The 17,087-nt window shown below is 36.3% G+C and overlaps 1 protein-coding gene across 1 annotated transcript in view; it reads left to right on the top strand.

Moving 5' to 3' along the window:
• The window catches only part of SH3KBP1 (SH3 domain containing kinase binding protein 1), a 466,672-nt gene that overhangs the window by 95,191 nt on the left and 354,394 nt on the right, over nt 1-17,087 (top strand). The window lies entirely within an intron of this gene.

Genomic DNA, 17,087 nt, shown 5'->3' with positions numbered 1-17,087 from the left:
CCCCCCCCCCCCCCCCCCAGCTCTCTTTCTTTTATGGGCTGAATCTCACTTTTTCTAGTCTGTGTACTCATGGAAAACTTATGGTTAAAATGTGAGTGTTTTAAAAATAGTTTTTACTCTCAAAATGAGGGCCATCCAATTGATTTGCTTCATACAAATGCTTTATTTTGTTGCTGAGACCTGTCTTTTGCAATTCCTTTTTTCTTGCCAAGAATGATGGGGAAGCCCTCTTATCTTGGACAATATCTTTCCCTTCAGTCAGAATCCAAGTCTCTATGAGTCATTATCAAGTGTTCAGGGGCAGCAGCATTTGGCTATTCCACTGTTGCCAATTTTGAGCAGTTTTTTTTCCTTCTAGTGCCTGAAGTTGGTCCCATAATGGACATAGGGGAGCGACTTTCTAATTTCTACCTCCTTGTAGATCTTTCTTTAAAATGTTTTTTTATTACAAACTTGAATCATCAACAAAACACAACATTTCTACATACAAAGAAAGGGAATAAAAGATTGCATATCAAACCATGAATCTACCACATATGGCTTACTAAAATAACCCAAATATCAAATTTAACATAAGTACTAAGACTGTCCTTGTCTGTGTTCAATTATGAACTTTTTGTAACCTGTGCATTTTAAAATGCTTTATTGATACCTTTTTCTTCTTTAAAAAAATCATCACTATTATCCATAAAAAGGGGCAGCTGGGTAGCTGTAAAAACCTGTAAAAACTACATCTGCTAAAGAAACTGCAACCTAAAGTAGGGGCAGCTGGGCTAGCTCAGTGGATTGAGAGCCAGGCCTAGAGACGAAAGGTCCTAGGTTCAAATCCGGGCTCAGACACTTCCCAGCTGGGTGACCCTGAGCGACTGTGTGTCCCATTGCCTACTGGTTGTGGCCCTATGCTCCTTGAATGGAGTCCCAGGATAAAAAAAAAAAAATATCCATAAAACATTAGGACGGTACCCATTAGCACTCAGTAAAGAGGATTTGCTCCTGATTGTGACAAATAAGCCTTAAAAGCTTTACATGGTGGTCTAATGTAAACATCTTTTTATCAAGATGGTAATATCCAGTGAAAGCAAACCTTTTTCAGTTCTTTATTAATATTTTAACATGAGAGACAACATGGTGTTAGAGATAATGAGAATGAGCTGGCCACTGATGTTGATTTCTTCAAACCCTGCCTTGGACATGTACCTGCTATGGAATGATGCCACTCTCTCCTTGGTGTCCCAGGTAACTATTTTAAGATTTTAAGTTACAGTCAAGTTGCTATCATATTACCGGAAGGACTTTCCATCCTAGCGACTTTACATAGTGATATAATTAAAGGATCAGACTCCTTTTCACTCCCATTCCTTCCCCCAAATTAATAAAACTGAAAGACCTTCATGATAGAATTTGACTTTTAGAAGAGATATTGAAGTTGGATAGCTTTACTCTTTAGTAAACGAGATGAGATTACAGTGTTGCTAGTTCCAGGGGTCAGATTAGTTTTTCAAACCTAACAGCTGGGGAGAGAGTGGAAAGATGGCTTTCTGTCAAACTCTTCGGAGGCAAGTTCCAAAGGAGAACTGAATTATAAAGCTTTCCAGTTAGGCTATTCTTGATAAAAATATGAACAAAGAAGAGGAGGAAGGGTGAGGCTCAAATCATTCATTATCTGAAAATGCCCTTATGAGAATTTTCTAGAGTACGAATTTATGGTGATAGTAATCAAGATAGTTTTTCTGAAATGGGTGGAGGAGGAAGGAAGGGGGAAATGTGCCTTTAAAAAAAAAGAGAGAGAGAGAGAGACCTATGTATGCCTTTAGAATCTAATGAATTTTTATATAAAATAAAAGAAAACCAGCCTCTTTGGGACTTTTATTTCATGATGCCATTGGTTCACCATCCTGGATTAAACAATGTTGGTTTGTTGGTTTGTTTTGGCAGGGAAAAAAGATGGGCATACTGAAAGAAACTATACTAATTTTCATTTTGGGGATTCTTTTCAGTCTTCTAAGTGATTATCTTGATGAACTGACTTAGCAGATTTGTGTTCTAATAGAATGACTCTAAGAATAAGGGAGGTTTAGGGAATTAATTAATATTTTAAGTACTTTATTTACATTTAGTGCTAAGTAATTAAGTTTCATTGATTTGGCTCAAACTGTCTTTTAAAATACAATGAAGCTGTCTCTTAGAGGCAACTTAGTTTTGCTGAAAGAAGCTTTCCAAACTCATAATTAGTCACTGAATCTCAAGCTTTCAAGAGAGCTCAGAAGCCATCTAACCCAACCATACCTGAGTGAGAATTCTCTTAGGTATATCTCAAAAGGGTTATTGAGACTTTGTTTAAAATGCTCCATAGGGAGAGGGAATTCATTACCTCCAGAGATTCTGAATTTAATTAGGTTTTTTTTTATTCTATCCCATGTGAGTGAGCACTTAAGTAAACTGGGAAAATAATGGTTTTGAATCATAGTTAGCATTAGATGACACATGACTGAGAAAACATATTCCATATTCCATTATTAGTTATTTGTTTTCATTTTGGGAAGAAAACAAGTCATTTTCTCTAGGGGCTGATCATAAGCCTGGAACTAGATCTTTTCTTCAGCGAGAGAATTGGAAGCATACCCACAAAATTTGTAGATGAACCACAAAATTTGTAGATGAAGCTAAGATTGGAGATGTGGCTAATAAATATAGCACTTTATGATTTACAGAGTACTTAAGTATATTTTCTCATTTCATCCTCAAAACAGTCCTGTCAGATAGGTGCTATTTTCCCCATCTTACTAACAGTTAAGGACACTGAGGCAAACAGAAGTTAAATAACTTGCCCAGAGTTACCCAGCTAGTAAGTGTCAAAGGTCGGATTTGAACTCAGGTCTTTCTGAGTCTAGACCTAGCGCTTTCTCCCCCTCACCACCTACCTTCCTCTCTTAGCCAGTGCCTGAAGCCTTCTCATCATGTAGTTCAGACTCTCCTGAAGGAGTACTGGTGTCGAACTTTTATTAGAAGAAAAGGATATAGGATTGGAAAAGGATAGAGATGACTACAATGTTAAAAAGGAGACCTATGAGGGAAAACTTCAGGAAACTGAGATTATTGACTTGAAATAACTTGAAACTCAGTAAAAAGGATGTGGGTGACTTAGGACTTTTCAAATATGTGATAGGAGCTTAATAAGAGAGAGAGAGAGAGAGAGAGAGAGAGAGAGAGAGAGAGAGAGAGAGAGAGAACGAACAGAGACAGATTTTTAAAGCTTATTTCCTATCTCTAGAATGATAGGAAATAAAGGCTTAAATGCCGAAAGACAGGAGAATGTTGGTTAGATTATGTGTATGTGAATTTTAATTTTCATCAACAAGTTACATTTAGACCTATAAATAAAAGCAACAAAAGCTCCCAAGAGATAGTAAATGATTATGCTTATGTTTGCAAAGTGTAATTTTTTCCAAATATTTTCTAGCTTTCCCATTTTCAGATAAACTTGAGAACTGATTAATACATCTCTAGCAAGAAGTATGTACTTGGTCTAGTCCAGCTGTTGCACTTAAACTTCTTGTGACACATATACCGTTGTGAAGCTAGAATTCCAATTCTTGCCTATCTCTGTGCCAGCAAGACAAAATAATAATAGAAAAGAAAGAAACCCTTTTCACTGACTAGAACTGCTAATTGATTATGCATTTTCTACAGACTTCAAGTATCATGTGTCAGCTAGCCCCAACCTAAAATAGAAGTTTATTAAGTTTAACGTATTATATCGTTTCATTTTTGTCTGTCTTTAGTTCTTTGAATGTTGCTGGGCCCATAGTACCATCATTTAATAAATGTAGATTGATTGATTGATTAACTGTACCCATATCAACATTGATTTTGTGGTCTTTAACCTTGTCTGTGTATAGTAAGAAGGCAAAATGGTAGAGGGAAAAGAGTACTGGATTTAGAATCTGGTTTACTTTGTCACTGTGTAACCTTGGAAAAGAAATCATTTAACCTCTCCGGGCCTCTGTTTCTTTATCTGTAAAATGAGAGAATTGAATCTCATGACTTCCAAAATCCCATTTCAGCTCTAAATCATAAGAGATGTCGCTGTTTACATTTTTTAAAAAATCATATAGTTGCACCCACGGTTGTGGGTTTTGTTCTTTTGGTTCTTTTTTTTTCCTTGTCATTTTCTTTGAAATGTCTTCCTCTGTACAACTGACATCAGACATTCTGATGAAAGTTTCACATCCATAAAAAGTTAACAAGAAACAGATACAAATTCCTAAGAGTAAGAGCCATTCTTACTCTTAGGTCTTAGTGGTCAAAGAACATGAAGAGGGAACTCTCAAGTGAAGAAACACAAAAATCATGTTTTAACTAAAACCCCAAATAATTCCATGGAGATTCTGTTTATGTTAGCTGCTGCTGCTGCTACTGCTGCTGCTACTGCTACTGCTACTACTTTACTACCGCTACTATCACCACCAGCCCTACCACTATTTCTTTTGCTTTTCTCTTTCTTTTCTTCCTCTTCCTCCTCCTCCTCCTCCCCTTCTTCTTATATGAAGCCAATGGAGAAAGAGAAGGAATGATTAAAGAATAAAACCAGTTGACTAACCTTGGAAATCCATTTCATTTTTGGACAGTTTTGGTTACAAGGAAATCTTTTCTTAGGAAGACATTGACTCCCTTTAATTTCCATTGATTGTTTCTAATTCCTCACCAAAAAAAAAAAAGCTGATCAAGAAAATATTAGTAACTAGTACCCCATCTGACTATATTCTTATCTCCAAAATATGGGAATAAGCCACAACATAAGAAGACTGTCTTCAGGGATGGTATGAGAAGGAGTTGACAGCTTTCACAAATCCTGTGGTAGATCAGATCTTTATAATCCCACAGGTGACAGAAAGAGACAATGAATATGAGATCCCTTCTTGTGCTCATTGTTTGCTACAAAAAATTAGATGAGAAAGAGCAAGAGAATTTGCAATTCCATGACCATGGCTATTCCAAGTGGACCTGAGGTCTGAATTTGAGCGCTGCTAAGAGCAGGTGAGGGTTCCCTGAGAGTGCTTTCAGACTAGGAAGGAAAATTTTTAGAACCCCCCCCCCCCCATACACACGGAGTTTCTTGGAGTCTGTGTAGCCCTGAACTGAATTGCATTCATGACATTAAAAGGTCTAGGGTGACTCCAGAAATTTTTCTGTTCTGCCCTATTTTCTTGACTTCTGCTGACTAAATCAGAAATCATAGGTGTGAAGTTGGGCTTTTAAAAAAATAAGATTGGTTATTACTACTTCTGTCACTGTCTTTTATATCTGAGGCTCACTATCATTTTGATAGCAGAATAGTGGTTGGAGTGGAATTGAAAATGTAGTTCAGTAATTGTGTTGAGTGTAATTAAATCTGATAGTTTAAATTATATTGAATGTTTCTAGGAGAGAACATGTCTTTGATAGGCTGCTATTTGGGGTGGGGGATCAGGAAGCTTAGTTCTTGACCTTTTCTGTGTCATATACCCCTTGGGCAGTCTGCTGAAGCTATGGACCCCTTCTCAGAATAATGTTTTCAAAAGCATAAAATAAAACACATAGTTTTACAAAATAAATCCGTTATATTAAAACATAATTTTTTTAACCTATCCATGTTTGCAGAATCAATAAAATCTATTGGAGGGGAACTTCATACTTTTTTCATATTATAATTTCATACTCTAAAAGGAAGACTGAAAAATAAAATCTATCCTCCTTGTTCCTATTGTTACACAACGAGGTTCTGATTAGAATTCTGATTAGATTATTTTTTATTAGATTTATTAGATTAGAATATTGAGTCCCCTAAAGTGGTTGCATTTTTTGACTTCCCATTGCATCTTTCCATTGGGAAGCAATCTGTGACCACGTTTTCCATGGTTATAACTTTTAAAGTACAAATTGATTACAAGCAGTAAGTCATTAAGAATTTATTAAGCATGCACATCTATGTCGGGTACTTTGCTAAGCCCTAGCTAGATAAAGGAAGGCAAAAGTCAGTCCTTGCCTGGAGGAGCTCCCAATCTAGTGGACAGCCTCTTCTGGGGATTCATTCATTCTTCACACCAATAAGTACCCAGTATGTGACTTTGTGGTGTGTGCTGGCTACATCATCGTTCCAGATGACGCTGAAATATTATTTTGTAGTTGTGAGTTAAGACATCGAATACTTTGTAAATGTCATGATGCTTCCTGTGCCGCAGATATGACATGTTGCATGCCAATAAGACACATTTTGCTGGATTCTGACATCTGTTACAACCAACAGAGTTTGATTATAATTTTATTATTATACTTGAAGCAAAAGTCATTGGAATCCTTTTCTGATAAGGTCTTTTTTTTTTAAACCTTTAACTTCTGTGTATTGGCTCCTAGGTGGAAGAGTGGTAAAGGTGGGCAATGGGGGTCAAGTGACTTGCCCAGGGTCACACAGCTGGGAAGTGTCTGAGGCCAGATTTGAACCTAGGACCTCTCATCTCTAGGCCTCAATCTCAATCCACTGAGCTACTCAGCTGCCCCGATAAGGTCTTAACCAGATACAGAATACCACAGCATGGTGAATGAGAGAAAAATCTACTAATGCCATTCAGGAATAAGTATTTCTTGAGCATCCCCTCACATCCTATGTATTCTCATTATGAATAGAGTTTTTGTCTCTGATCTGTCAGGAATAAAAAAGGAATGCAAGACCTATTCTTTGCTTTCAAGGAGTTTATCATTGATTCAGGAAGATGAGAACTAAACATGAAAGCATAAGAGGAAATGAAGAATAATGACTAAATGCTCTATTATCCATTATAGACAAGCTAGAGAAGTTCTGAGAAGAGATACATCGCTGTGACCTGGGAGAGCGAAGAAGAGATGTGGGGGAGTGGAGAAGTGGGGGGAGATTGGACCTCTGCTGGGTCTTGGCAAATAGATTGAACTGAAATGAATGACAGACACCAAGAAGGGGGGTTTTCCAGAATAAATGTATTCCTGGCATATACATTTTTAATTGATAATGATCTATGATAATTACGAAAGAAGACATTGATCTGCTTGTAAATTTCTCAGATTCTTTGAGGAAGCCAAATACTATAGAAAAAATTATTATATATCATCCTAGGTGTATAATTAGAGTGGTGGGCAGGTCCCCATGGCCGGGAAAACTCCCTATCTTTACTCAAAGGCTATCTTAAAAGAAGATCAAGGATTCTGTCTTCTGTAGTGGCTCGCCAACAATGTAAGATTTAAATTAATATATAATAACTCCAAGTATTATATAAGATTTATTAATAATCATTTGAAGTAAAAAAAAAGACAAAAGTAAAAGCCTGAATAAAGAAAAGTTTTCCTAGCCCCTTTCTGGGAAAGAGAGAGGGGGCGGAGCTACACAAAACTTATCTCCAAAATGTAAGGATGCTATGTGAGAACAAAAGTGGGATGCTGGGATTTAGAGTCCTGGGGAGCAGATTCTAATTATACCTAGGTATAGACAGGTTACATCTCTGCTTGAAATGGATGGAATGAATCTTAAGCTGATTTGAGTATTGCTTCATGTGATATTTGAAGGAGATAATAAGGAAAGTGACCATGTTTATATGCTTAAGAAACAAACATTTTAGCCTTTTCCCTATAGCATAAAAATCCCTCAATCAATTTTTAGTAGAATTGACTATGCTAATATATCATCCAGTTGGTTATTATACAAAAACAGTCTTTTGAGAAATCGTATCCGCATTTCTTTTTGAGGGATAGATTATTGGGTTGCTAAATAGCTGTTTGAATTTTTCATTTTTTAAATAGTTGTTTTGGAATTGTTGGAGGAAAAATATAATTTTAAAAGTCTCTTGGAAAAAGATACGTCCATTTCATGATTTCACAGGGCCATTGCTCTGTCAGCCCTTCTTCAAATGAAGAATGGAGTTTAAGATTCTAAGACAGGGATTGGCAGCCTCTGAAATGGGGTGCCAGTTTGTTAACACACGTTCTTGTGAGTGGGAGTTATTGTGGTGGCCCAGAGTAGGCAAACATCCCAAAGAGCTATTCAAATGAATGCAAATGACTTTAATTAGATGATCACAGTGCTTTCTTCCTGGCGGCTAAGTGTTTTTTTACATGGTGTTCACATCGATGGTGTGTAGACAGATCCAATGGCTACTAAAAGTTGATTAAAGTAATTTCTTGCAACAGTAAAAGCAAAAATCCATATTTGAAAGACTGCCAGTCTTGGATTTAGGAAGAGATGTGTTCAAGTTCTGCCTCTATTGCATACTGGCTGTGTAACCCTAAGCAAGATGTTTAACTCTGACTAGCAGTTGCCCGAGGTGCCAGCCTCCTCACCCTAAGCTGCTACATAGGCGGTGTAGCTAGGGGTGCTGTGGATAGAACACCAGGCTTGGAGCCAGGAAGATCTGTGTTCAAGTCTAAGACTCAGCCACTTACTATCTGGATGACTCTAGGCAAGTCACTTAACTCTATTTGACTCAGTTTCCTCATTTGTTAAATGAGCTGGAGATGGAAAACCATTCTAGTATTTTTGCCAAGAAAACCTCAAAAGAGATCATAAAGAGTCAGACATGACTGAAAAATGACTGAACAACAACATGTGGTATAGTGGAAGGAACTTTGGGCTTGAAATCAAGATGTCCTTCGTTCAAATCTGGCCTCAGATACTTACTGGCTGTATGACTGCAAGGCTAGTCACTCATCCTTTTTCTGCCTCAGTTTCTTCATCTATAAAATGGGGATAATAATAACATTTATGGGGCTGGTAGGTGGCTCAGTGGATGGAGAGCCAGACTCAGAGATGTAAGGTCCTAGGTTCAAATTTGGCCTCAGATGCTTCCTAACTGTGTGACCCTGGGCAAGTCACTTAAGTCCCCATTGTCTAGCCCTCATTGCTCTTCTGCCCTGGAACAGATACACGATATTGATAGTATTGATAAAAGATAGAAGGTAAGAGTTTTAAAAATAGTATCTACCCCCTAGACTTGTTGTGAGAATCAAATGAGATAATATTTGTAAAACATTTAGCACAGTGCCCAGCACACAGTAGGTGCCATATACATGCTGGCCGTTATTATTAGTAGTAACCTGCATTGACAGAGGAAGTTCTTCCCTAGAAGCACCATACTCAGATGAAGTCATAGCTCCAGTGAAAAAAAGATTAACACTTGAGAAATATTTATTTATTCATTACCTTAATATATTGATATATGATCAATTTTTTAAAAAAAGAACCCTCACTTTCCACCTTAGAATCAGTACTATGTATTGGTTTTAAGGGAGAAGAATGGTAAGGACCAAGCAATGGGAGTTAAGTGACTTGCCCAGGGTCATACAACTAGGAAATGTCTGAGATCTGATTTGAACCCAGGAACCTCCATCTGACTCTCAATCTACTGAGCCACCCAGCTGCCCCTTGCGATCAATTTTATCTTATACTTTTACACCATTTTTGTAACTTTAACTCTAAAATTAAAGACTAAAAAAATTAAATTAAAGACAGATTAAACATTCATTTGTAGTTGAAAATAAAATCCCAGAGATTGAAGAAGATTTTATACTGGTACTCCAATGAATTTAATCAGAAATAAAGTAGTTAGTATTTAGAAAGTGGTTCTGTATAGTTTTCTCTAGTGTGCTGTAGGATCAGGATAGTCATGTTGAATTCTTTAATTGGTTGAGTACAACAGTTTATTCTTTCTTTCTTTCTTTCTCTCTTACCTTCTGTCTTAGAGTCACCAAGGCAGAGTGGTAAGGGCTAGGCAATGGGGGGTTAGGTAACTTGCCCAGAGTCACACAGCTAGGAAGTATCTGAGGTCAGATTTGAATCTAGGACCTCCTGTGTCTAGGCCTGGCTCTTTGTCCACTGAGCCACTTGAGCTACCCCTAATAGTTTATTCTTTACACTGAAAATTAGTTGTGTAATGCCCCATTTAGAGAATTGAAAATGTTTATATGTACATAAAATAAATTTTTGGAAAAAAATATTACTTATATTGGTTGCCATTTTGTAAAGAGAAATGTTATAATTCATGGAGAAGAGTCACACTGGATGAGAAGACATGGAAGGGTTTCAGTCTAAAGCAATAGAGAGAATATTTTGCCTAAAAATGAATCCTTTGATGAAAGCACAGGTACTCTGGGAATATCTGTATAAATGGGGAAGGAAAGGGAGCAAGCATTTATTTTTTAAATAACCTGCTATGTGCCAGGAACTGGGTCAAGTACTTTATAATGCTTATCTGTGTTGATCCTCACAGCAACCCTGGAAGGATGCTGTTACTCTCATTTTATAATTGAGGAAATTGAGGCAAACAGTTAAGTGATTTAACCAAAGTCATATAGCTAGCAACTATCTGAGGCTGTAGCTGAACTGGGATCTTCCTGACTCCAGGCCCAGAGCTTTGAATTAAAACAGTACTTGATGTGTTAATGCAAGATTCATTTGAATATTTTGTGGATATAAAGGTAATATGATATGCAAAGTTAGTTCAGGTCTAGGTATCATTTGGGTAAGATTTTAAACCTTTCTTTAATTAACTCATTTTTTGCTGACTTATTCTGCCTGCATTTCTCATAACATTTTATAGCTTTTTTTTGCTACTAAGCCACAGTCATCTTTTTCTCTGAACCTAAAGTATTAAAAAAAAAAGACATCTCTCTCTCTCTCTCTCTCTCTCTCTCTCTCTCTCTCTCTCTCTCTCTCTCTCTCCTACTTCCTTTTTCTCTGTCTCTCCCCTCCCCCCAGTGTAAAATAAAAAAGACAGGCTGTTGAGAGGTGATATTTTCTCTCTTTTGACTGAAATAATGTTAAATTACCTTAAAAATAATAAGTACAAGGTAGATTGCATTATGATCTCACTTATTATGTTTAATTATTTTGATGAATCCTGTCAACATATTTTGATGCTCTTTTATGGATAGAGCATAAATATTGCATAGATATGAAAGAGGCAGTAGGGGTTAGCCCAATTTTCCCTTTTCATTTCATCAAGGTTGTCTTGATATGTCTAGATTAGTCTCATAAAACTTTTATTAAGATGGAAAAGTAATCATATAGGTTTGTGGTTGTTGCTGTTTTTTAATTGCTTTGAAATAATGTGCATATTTTTAAAAGTGTTTTCTAGTCTTCCTACTTTCAGGTAACTTGAGATTTTCTCTCTTAGAATTGTGTTGGCTCCAGCAAGGAGTGTGTATACGGATTAGTCCACTTCTGTATTTACTTCATCATATAGCCCATCCACAACTGTGATTCTAGAGCCCAAGTGTGATGCCTTTTTTTTTTTTGATGGTGAAAAAAATGGTTATAAAAGTCTTAATAAATGTTTTCTGTTTTTCTTATTGTTTTAGTCCAATGTTCATCTTTAAATCGTCTTAAGATGATCCAAGTTAACTCAGTCTTTCACTGGACCCTTTTCCTTTTACTGTTCATCATTTTTTTGAGTGTAATCTTCTACCATCTTCTAGTATTAGGTTTTATAAATGAGTTTTTATTCTAAATCACTGTTACTCTTGGTTGCTATGTATCTCCTTCCAAAAGGAGGCTCAAAAGTTTTCTGCCTTAGGAGATTTCTAGGTTTGGAGGGGCCTTCTTGTTGTGATTACTTACATTGGTTGAAGTTTCATAAGGAAATGGAGTTAATCGGCATCAATATCTTTTCCTTGTTCAATTTCCCTTTCTTTTTATGGTCACTAATAGTTCAATTTGGAGCTATTTAAATTGTATTCCATATTTTTCATTATCTTCCTTCTAATTTGGTTTTGATTTTTATCATTGATAAAATTAGTTGATAAACTTACTTGCCTACAGATGTCTGTTTTAGGAAAAGACTCCTCAAATCAATGGTCAGTTATTTCTTGTCAAGATAAAATCAATTAAAATTAGGCTGCACTAGAAGAAATTTAGCCTTTAGATTGAGTGAGACCATATTTCCACTGTTTTCTCTCCTGTCAGACCCTATCTTGGAGTATTGTGTTCCTTTCTGGTGCCATTAATTCAAAAGGACATTGATAAATTAGAGTTTGTCCAAAGGAGGGCCATTAGAATAGTAAGAGACCTGAAAGCTATGTCAGGAGAGAATCCATTGAAGCCTGGATAAAATCACACTTGGGAGAGGGAGGAATATGAAAGCTACCTTCAAGTTTTTAAAGGGCTGCTATATTGAAAAGAAATTAGGCTTGTTCTTCTTGACTTTAGAGAACTTAACCATGACCACTGAGGAGGAGTTAAGAGATGTAGAATTCATTCAGCCTGATATAACTTTCTGATGGTGAAAGCATCCTTTAAAAATGGAATGGGCTACTTTGGAGTCATGTATTCATATTTCTTCAAGGGGGAGCTAGATTATAACTTGTTAAAGATGTAATAGAGATCAGTCTTGTTCAGGTGAGGGTTAGAAAAGATGACTTCTAGAGTTTCTTTTTTAATATAAATTTATTTTATTCCCCACCTTTTCAACTAACAAGCATTTATCCCCCCACCCTGAAAACAAAACCCTTATAATAAATATGCAGTCAAGCAAGGCAAATTTTCACATTGGCTATGTCCAAAAATTTATGTCCTTATTCTTCATCTTGAGTCTATTACCTCTCCGTCAGTAAGTGGGTAGGTAACAAGTTCATTTTTAGTCCTCTAAAATTGTGGTTTGTCATTGTTATTACAGTGATCAGATCTCTGAAGTTCTGTGACTTAAATGATCTCTCCTAACGTCTATTCCAGCTTTTAAACATATAATTTTCTATGTTGTCTAATCCCTTCAAATCACTTCCTGTTAGATCTTTCTAAGCTAAACATGACTAGTTCCTTATATTACATAGATTTCAGACTTTTAACCTTTTTCCTATATGCACTTGAATTTGTCATTGCTTCCTTTAAATATGGTTTCTGATATCACAATTAGGTATGCTTCCCAAGGTGAACAGGGAAAAAGGAAAATAACATGTTCTAAAATATTTATAACAGCTTTCTTTGTGGTGGCAAGGAACTAGAAATTGAGGGGATGTACATCAGTTGGGGAATGGCGAAACAAGTTGTATATGATTGTGATAGAATATCATTGAGTGGTAAGAAATGATGAGCAGATTAATTAAAAAGAACATGAAAAGACCTACATGAAATTATGAAGCAGAGTCAATAGAACATGTAAACAGAAGCAGAACTTTTGTTTGAAAAAGAACTGTAAATGTATCCTTTTTTTTGGGTCAAATGATGCCTTCTCTAGTGTGGGGCAGAGAGGGAGGGAAATACTTGGAAATTTTAATGTAACAAACAAATGAACAAAGAAAGAGAAAAAATAAAGAGAAAAAAATAACTGTGGTTTCTGGATTGATGAGACAGGAATAAAAAAATGTACATATCTGACAAGTCACCACTTAATTGAGTTTTGTCATTACCAGTTATTGGAGTGTGGCATGAAGTTCTAATGGTATATCAATTGTAATAGAAATAATCCCAGACTAGAAGTCAGGAGATCTGGGTGCTGGTCCCAATTCTTTCATCATCTAATTGTGAGACTTTGCTCAAAGTACTTAATCTCTCCAGGTCCCAATACCCTCATCCATAAAGTAAGAGGATTGGACTATGTGATTTCTAAGGTTTCCTTCATCTCTAAAATGATATGATTTTAGAATCTATGATGAAAAGAATTTTAGACTATATAACCATATGGTAGGAAGACATTTTCTCATATTACAGCACTCTTTAAATTCTAGCATGTAGGTGGCCACCTAGACATAAAACTAATCTAAAGGTACAGTACTCAATAAAAATAACATTTTGAGTCCTGGACTTCCTCCAAGTGGAGGAGTTATTCTCTGCTTTATTAAAAACACACACACACACACACATACACACACACACACACACACACACATACACACACACACACACACACCCCACCACCACCACCACCAAAAAAACAAAAATCTAAACAAAGCAACATTTGAAAAAACATTTAATATTTAATATTTTGCTTAGCTCTTTGTTCTTGAGGCTTAGGCACCAGAATTGCAGAACAAAAACAACTTAACCTCTTTTGACGTCTTTTACTTTCTAGACAATCTTAAAGGAAGTCTTCAATGATAATCTGACAATGAGAAAGAAAAGGCAAGGAAATAACAAGAAACCACTGGATAAAAAAGGAGCACAATGAAAATAGCTTGAGAAGGAAGTTTGAAATTAAGTGATTTCCCCACAGACGCAAAGCTAATAAATGTCTGAGGCAGGATTTGGTCTTCTTTACTCCAAGACTCGCACTCTATCCATTGGCCACCTTATTATTTTCTCTTCACATGAGAAGCTTGGAAATGTAATTTCACTAGTATAAAGAACTTCTGGATGAGGAAACTCCCTCCACCAAGGCAGGTCAGCACCCACTTTGCAGTTTTGCATCCTGAGTCTTGAAATGATGAATGCCTTTGTCTAGGGTCACAGAGCTTTGTGTGTCAGTGTGACCTGAGCCTAGGTCTTCCTGGCCTCAGCCTGGTTTTGGAATCAACTCTGTCATCCACTCTGCCATGCTTACTTTAGTGTTCTATTCGCAGTCGAGTTCTAAATCTTTTTGCAAGCAAATGAGAACATATGCATTGCCAATTTGGAAGTGTAGGAAATAAAAGTTAAGGATACAGCTCTATCTGTCAGTGTATTGACTTGTAGACTTCTTATTTCACGTGTAGATTAGCCATCCAAGTCTCAGAATGAACTGTGCTTGGGAAAGTAGATATCTTTTTTTCTGTGTTATAAATGCAATAAACTGAGTCTCTAGGTTTTGAATGTGGTAATAATTTAAAAAACCACTCCAAGACATTTTCTTTTCTCTTTTTAGAGAATTGTTCCAGACTCACAGTGTCTATTACATAGTGCCAGATGATTTTGGTGGTGGTTTTGCTTAACTTTTTCTTTTGTTATCCAGGAGGGTTCATAAGATCACAGACTTAAAGTTGGAAGGGACATTATAGATCATTAGATTTATCCCCTTGGTTTTACAGCTAAGAAAACTAATGCCCACACAAAAGGTATGAATAGACAATTTTCAGATGAATAAATCAACATCATGTATAGGTATTATATGTGAAAAAAATGCTCCAAATTTACTATTGATGAGAGAAATGCAAGCTAAAACAATTCTGAGATATCATCTCATACCCACCAGCCTGGCTAAGATGACAAAAGGACAAAGTGGCAAATGTTGGGAAGGATGTCAATAATGGGGATACTAATACACTTGGTGAAGATGCGAACTGACAAACCATTTCAGAAAGCAATTTGGAATTACACCCAGAAAGTTATAAAACTGTATATAAACCCTTAGATCCAGTAATATGGTTGCTGGGTCTATTTTCTAGGGAGATCAAGGAAAGAGGAAAAGAATTCATATGTTCCAAAATATTTATAGCAGCTCTCTTTGTGGTGGCAAAGAATTTGAAATTGAAGGGATGTCCATCATTTGGGGAGTGGCTAAGCAAATTATAGTATGTGATTGTAATGGAATAGTACTGAGCCATAAAAAATGATGAACAAACTGATTTTAAAAAAAATCTGGAAGGAAAACTCTATGAGATAATGAACAGTGATATGAGTAGAACCAGGAAAAAATTATACCACCCCCAGAACTAATATTGCAAAAATAAATTGAGAATGTTAGCTTCAAGAAGTGAACAGAAAGATAAATCATGAAAGACTAAATTTAATAGAACATGTTGGCCTCCATGATGATATCCTATGTGAAATGGGAAGGGTAGGGAGTGGTTGGGACACTAATGAATGGAATCTATTATGTAGATTTGAAGAAAAGTAAGTTAAACATATAGGAAATCTGCCTTTTCATTTGTGTATTACTTTCCTTTTCTTTATATGTAGAAAATATATTTTTTTGGATTTGTAAACATTCTGGATAATTTTTTTAAAAAAAGAAAGAAAATTAATGCCCACTGAGATTAAGTGGCTTACTTATGGTCACCCTACAGGTAGACAGTGCAGTTCAGTTATCAGAAACTAGGTCCTCTCACTCAAAAATCTGTCCCCCAACTTACACTGGTTCAATGTAGGTGACGTAGGTGTAAAAACAAAAACAAAGAGCATCAATAAAACTTTTTTAAAAATTTAGGGTCTTCTTGAGTGTTTCAAGGTAGGATTAATTGTGTTATTCATTATAGAAACCATATTTCCCCTAAAAAAAAGAGATAAACCCACAGTTTTGCAGAATAAAATGAGGCAGTCAATATCTCCAGGAATAATGAGCCTTTAATTGTCTGTTTTTGAAATGAAGTAGAGAAATGGATCATTGATTTGCTCTGATTTCCACAGTGGGCTGGTGAGCACATTGTATTCTTGAAAATAATTACAAAAGGGGAGTTGGTCTAGTAGAAGCAGCCTCATGTTATGATGAAGGCCCGTGAAGCACCATGACTGATGAAAAGCAAGTAGACCTGTCAAAGCAGTGACAAGATAATAGCAGTGAGCAGCTGTGCTGGGGAGCATTATTCTCTCAAATGCCCTTTTAATTAATTGATATTCCTTAGAATGTCACTAGGTGTTTCTAAAACGATCTTGTCTTGAAAAACATGACATAGGTTTAATAAGCTATTTCTTCTATGTGTATATATAAAAAAACCTGTCCCTAACACCATGGTTGATTTGGCTTAACCTTCTCACAAGCTAATAACTAGAGCTCAATCGACAGACCAGTAGACCTTTCCCTGTGTGTTCCCCTTGAGCATCTCCAGTGGGATTTACAAGTCAGGTTAAAGTCCAATCAAGCACCTAAAAGCTTTTAGCCAGGAAATGGAAATGTCTGAAATATTTACCCCTCTTCTTAGCCAAGCTTTAAATAGAGAGCCTTCTGGTGACAAATTTTAGGAAGGTGATCAAATACTGATACAAGGTAGAGCGAGTTTCTGGGAGCTCTGGAGGGGTCAGTCTTTCGGTGAATCCAAAGGATATTGTATAAAACATAAGAAAGCCTTTAAGAAGGTGACTTTGATCAGTTTTCAGGGCTTAGGTTTCTATAACAAGGGTTTCCTTGATCAGGAAGGCAGGGAAATTGAACTGTGGATGTAGATAGGCAGCCCTTGCTTGCCGG

This window comes from Gracilinanus agilis, chromosome 3 (genome assembly GCF_016433145.1).
Source record: "Gracilinanus agilis isolate LMUSP501 chromosome 3, AgileGrace, whole genome shotgun sequence".
In the NCBI taxonomy this organism is placed as follows: Eukaryota; Metazoa; Chordata; class Mammalia; order Didelphimorphia; family Didelphidae; genus Gracilinanus; species Gracilinanus agilis.
Note: the sequence above shows the minus strand (reverse complement) of the source record. Positions and strands in the feature narration are given on the sequence as shown.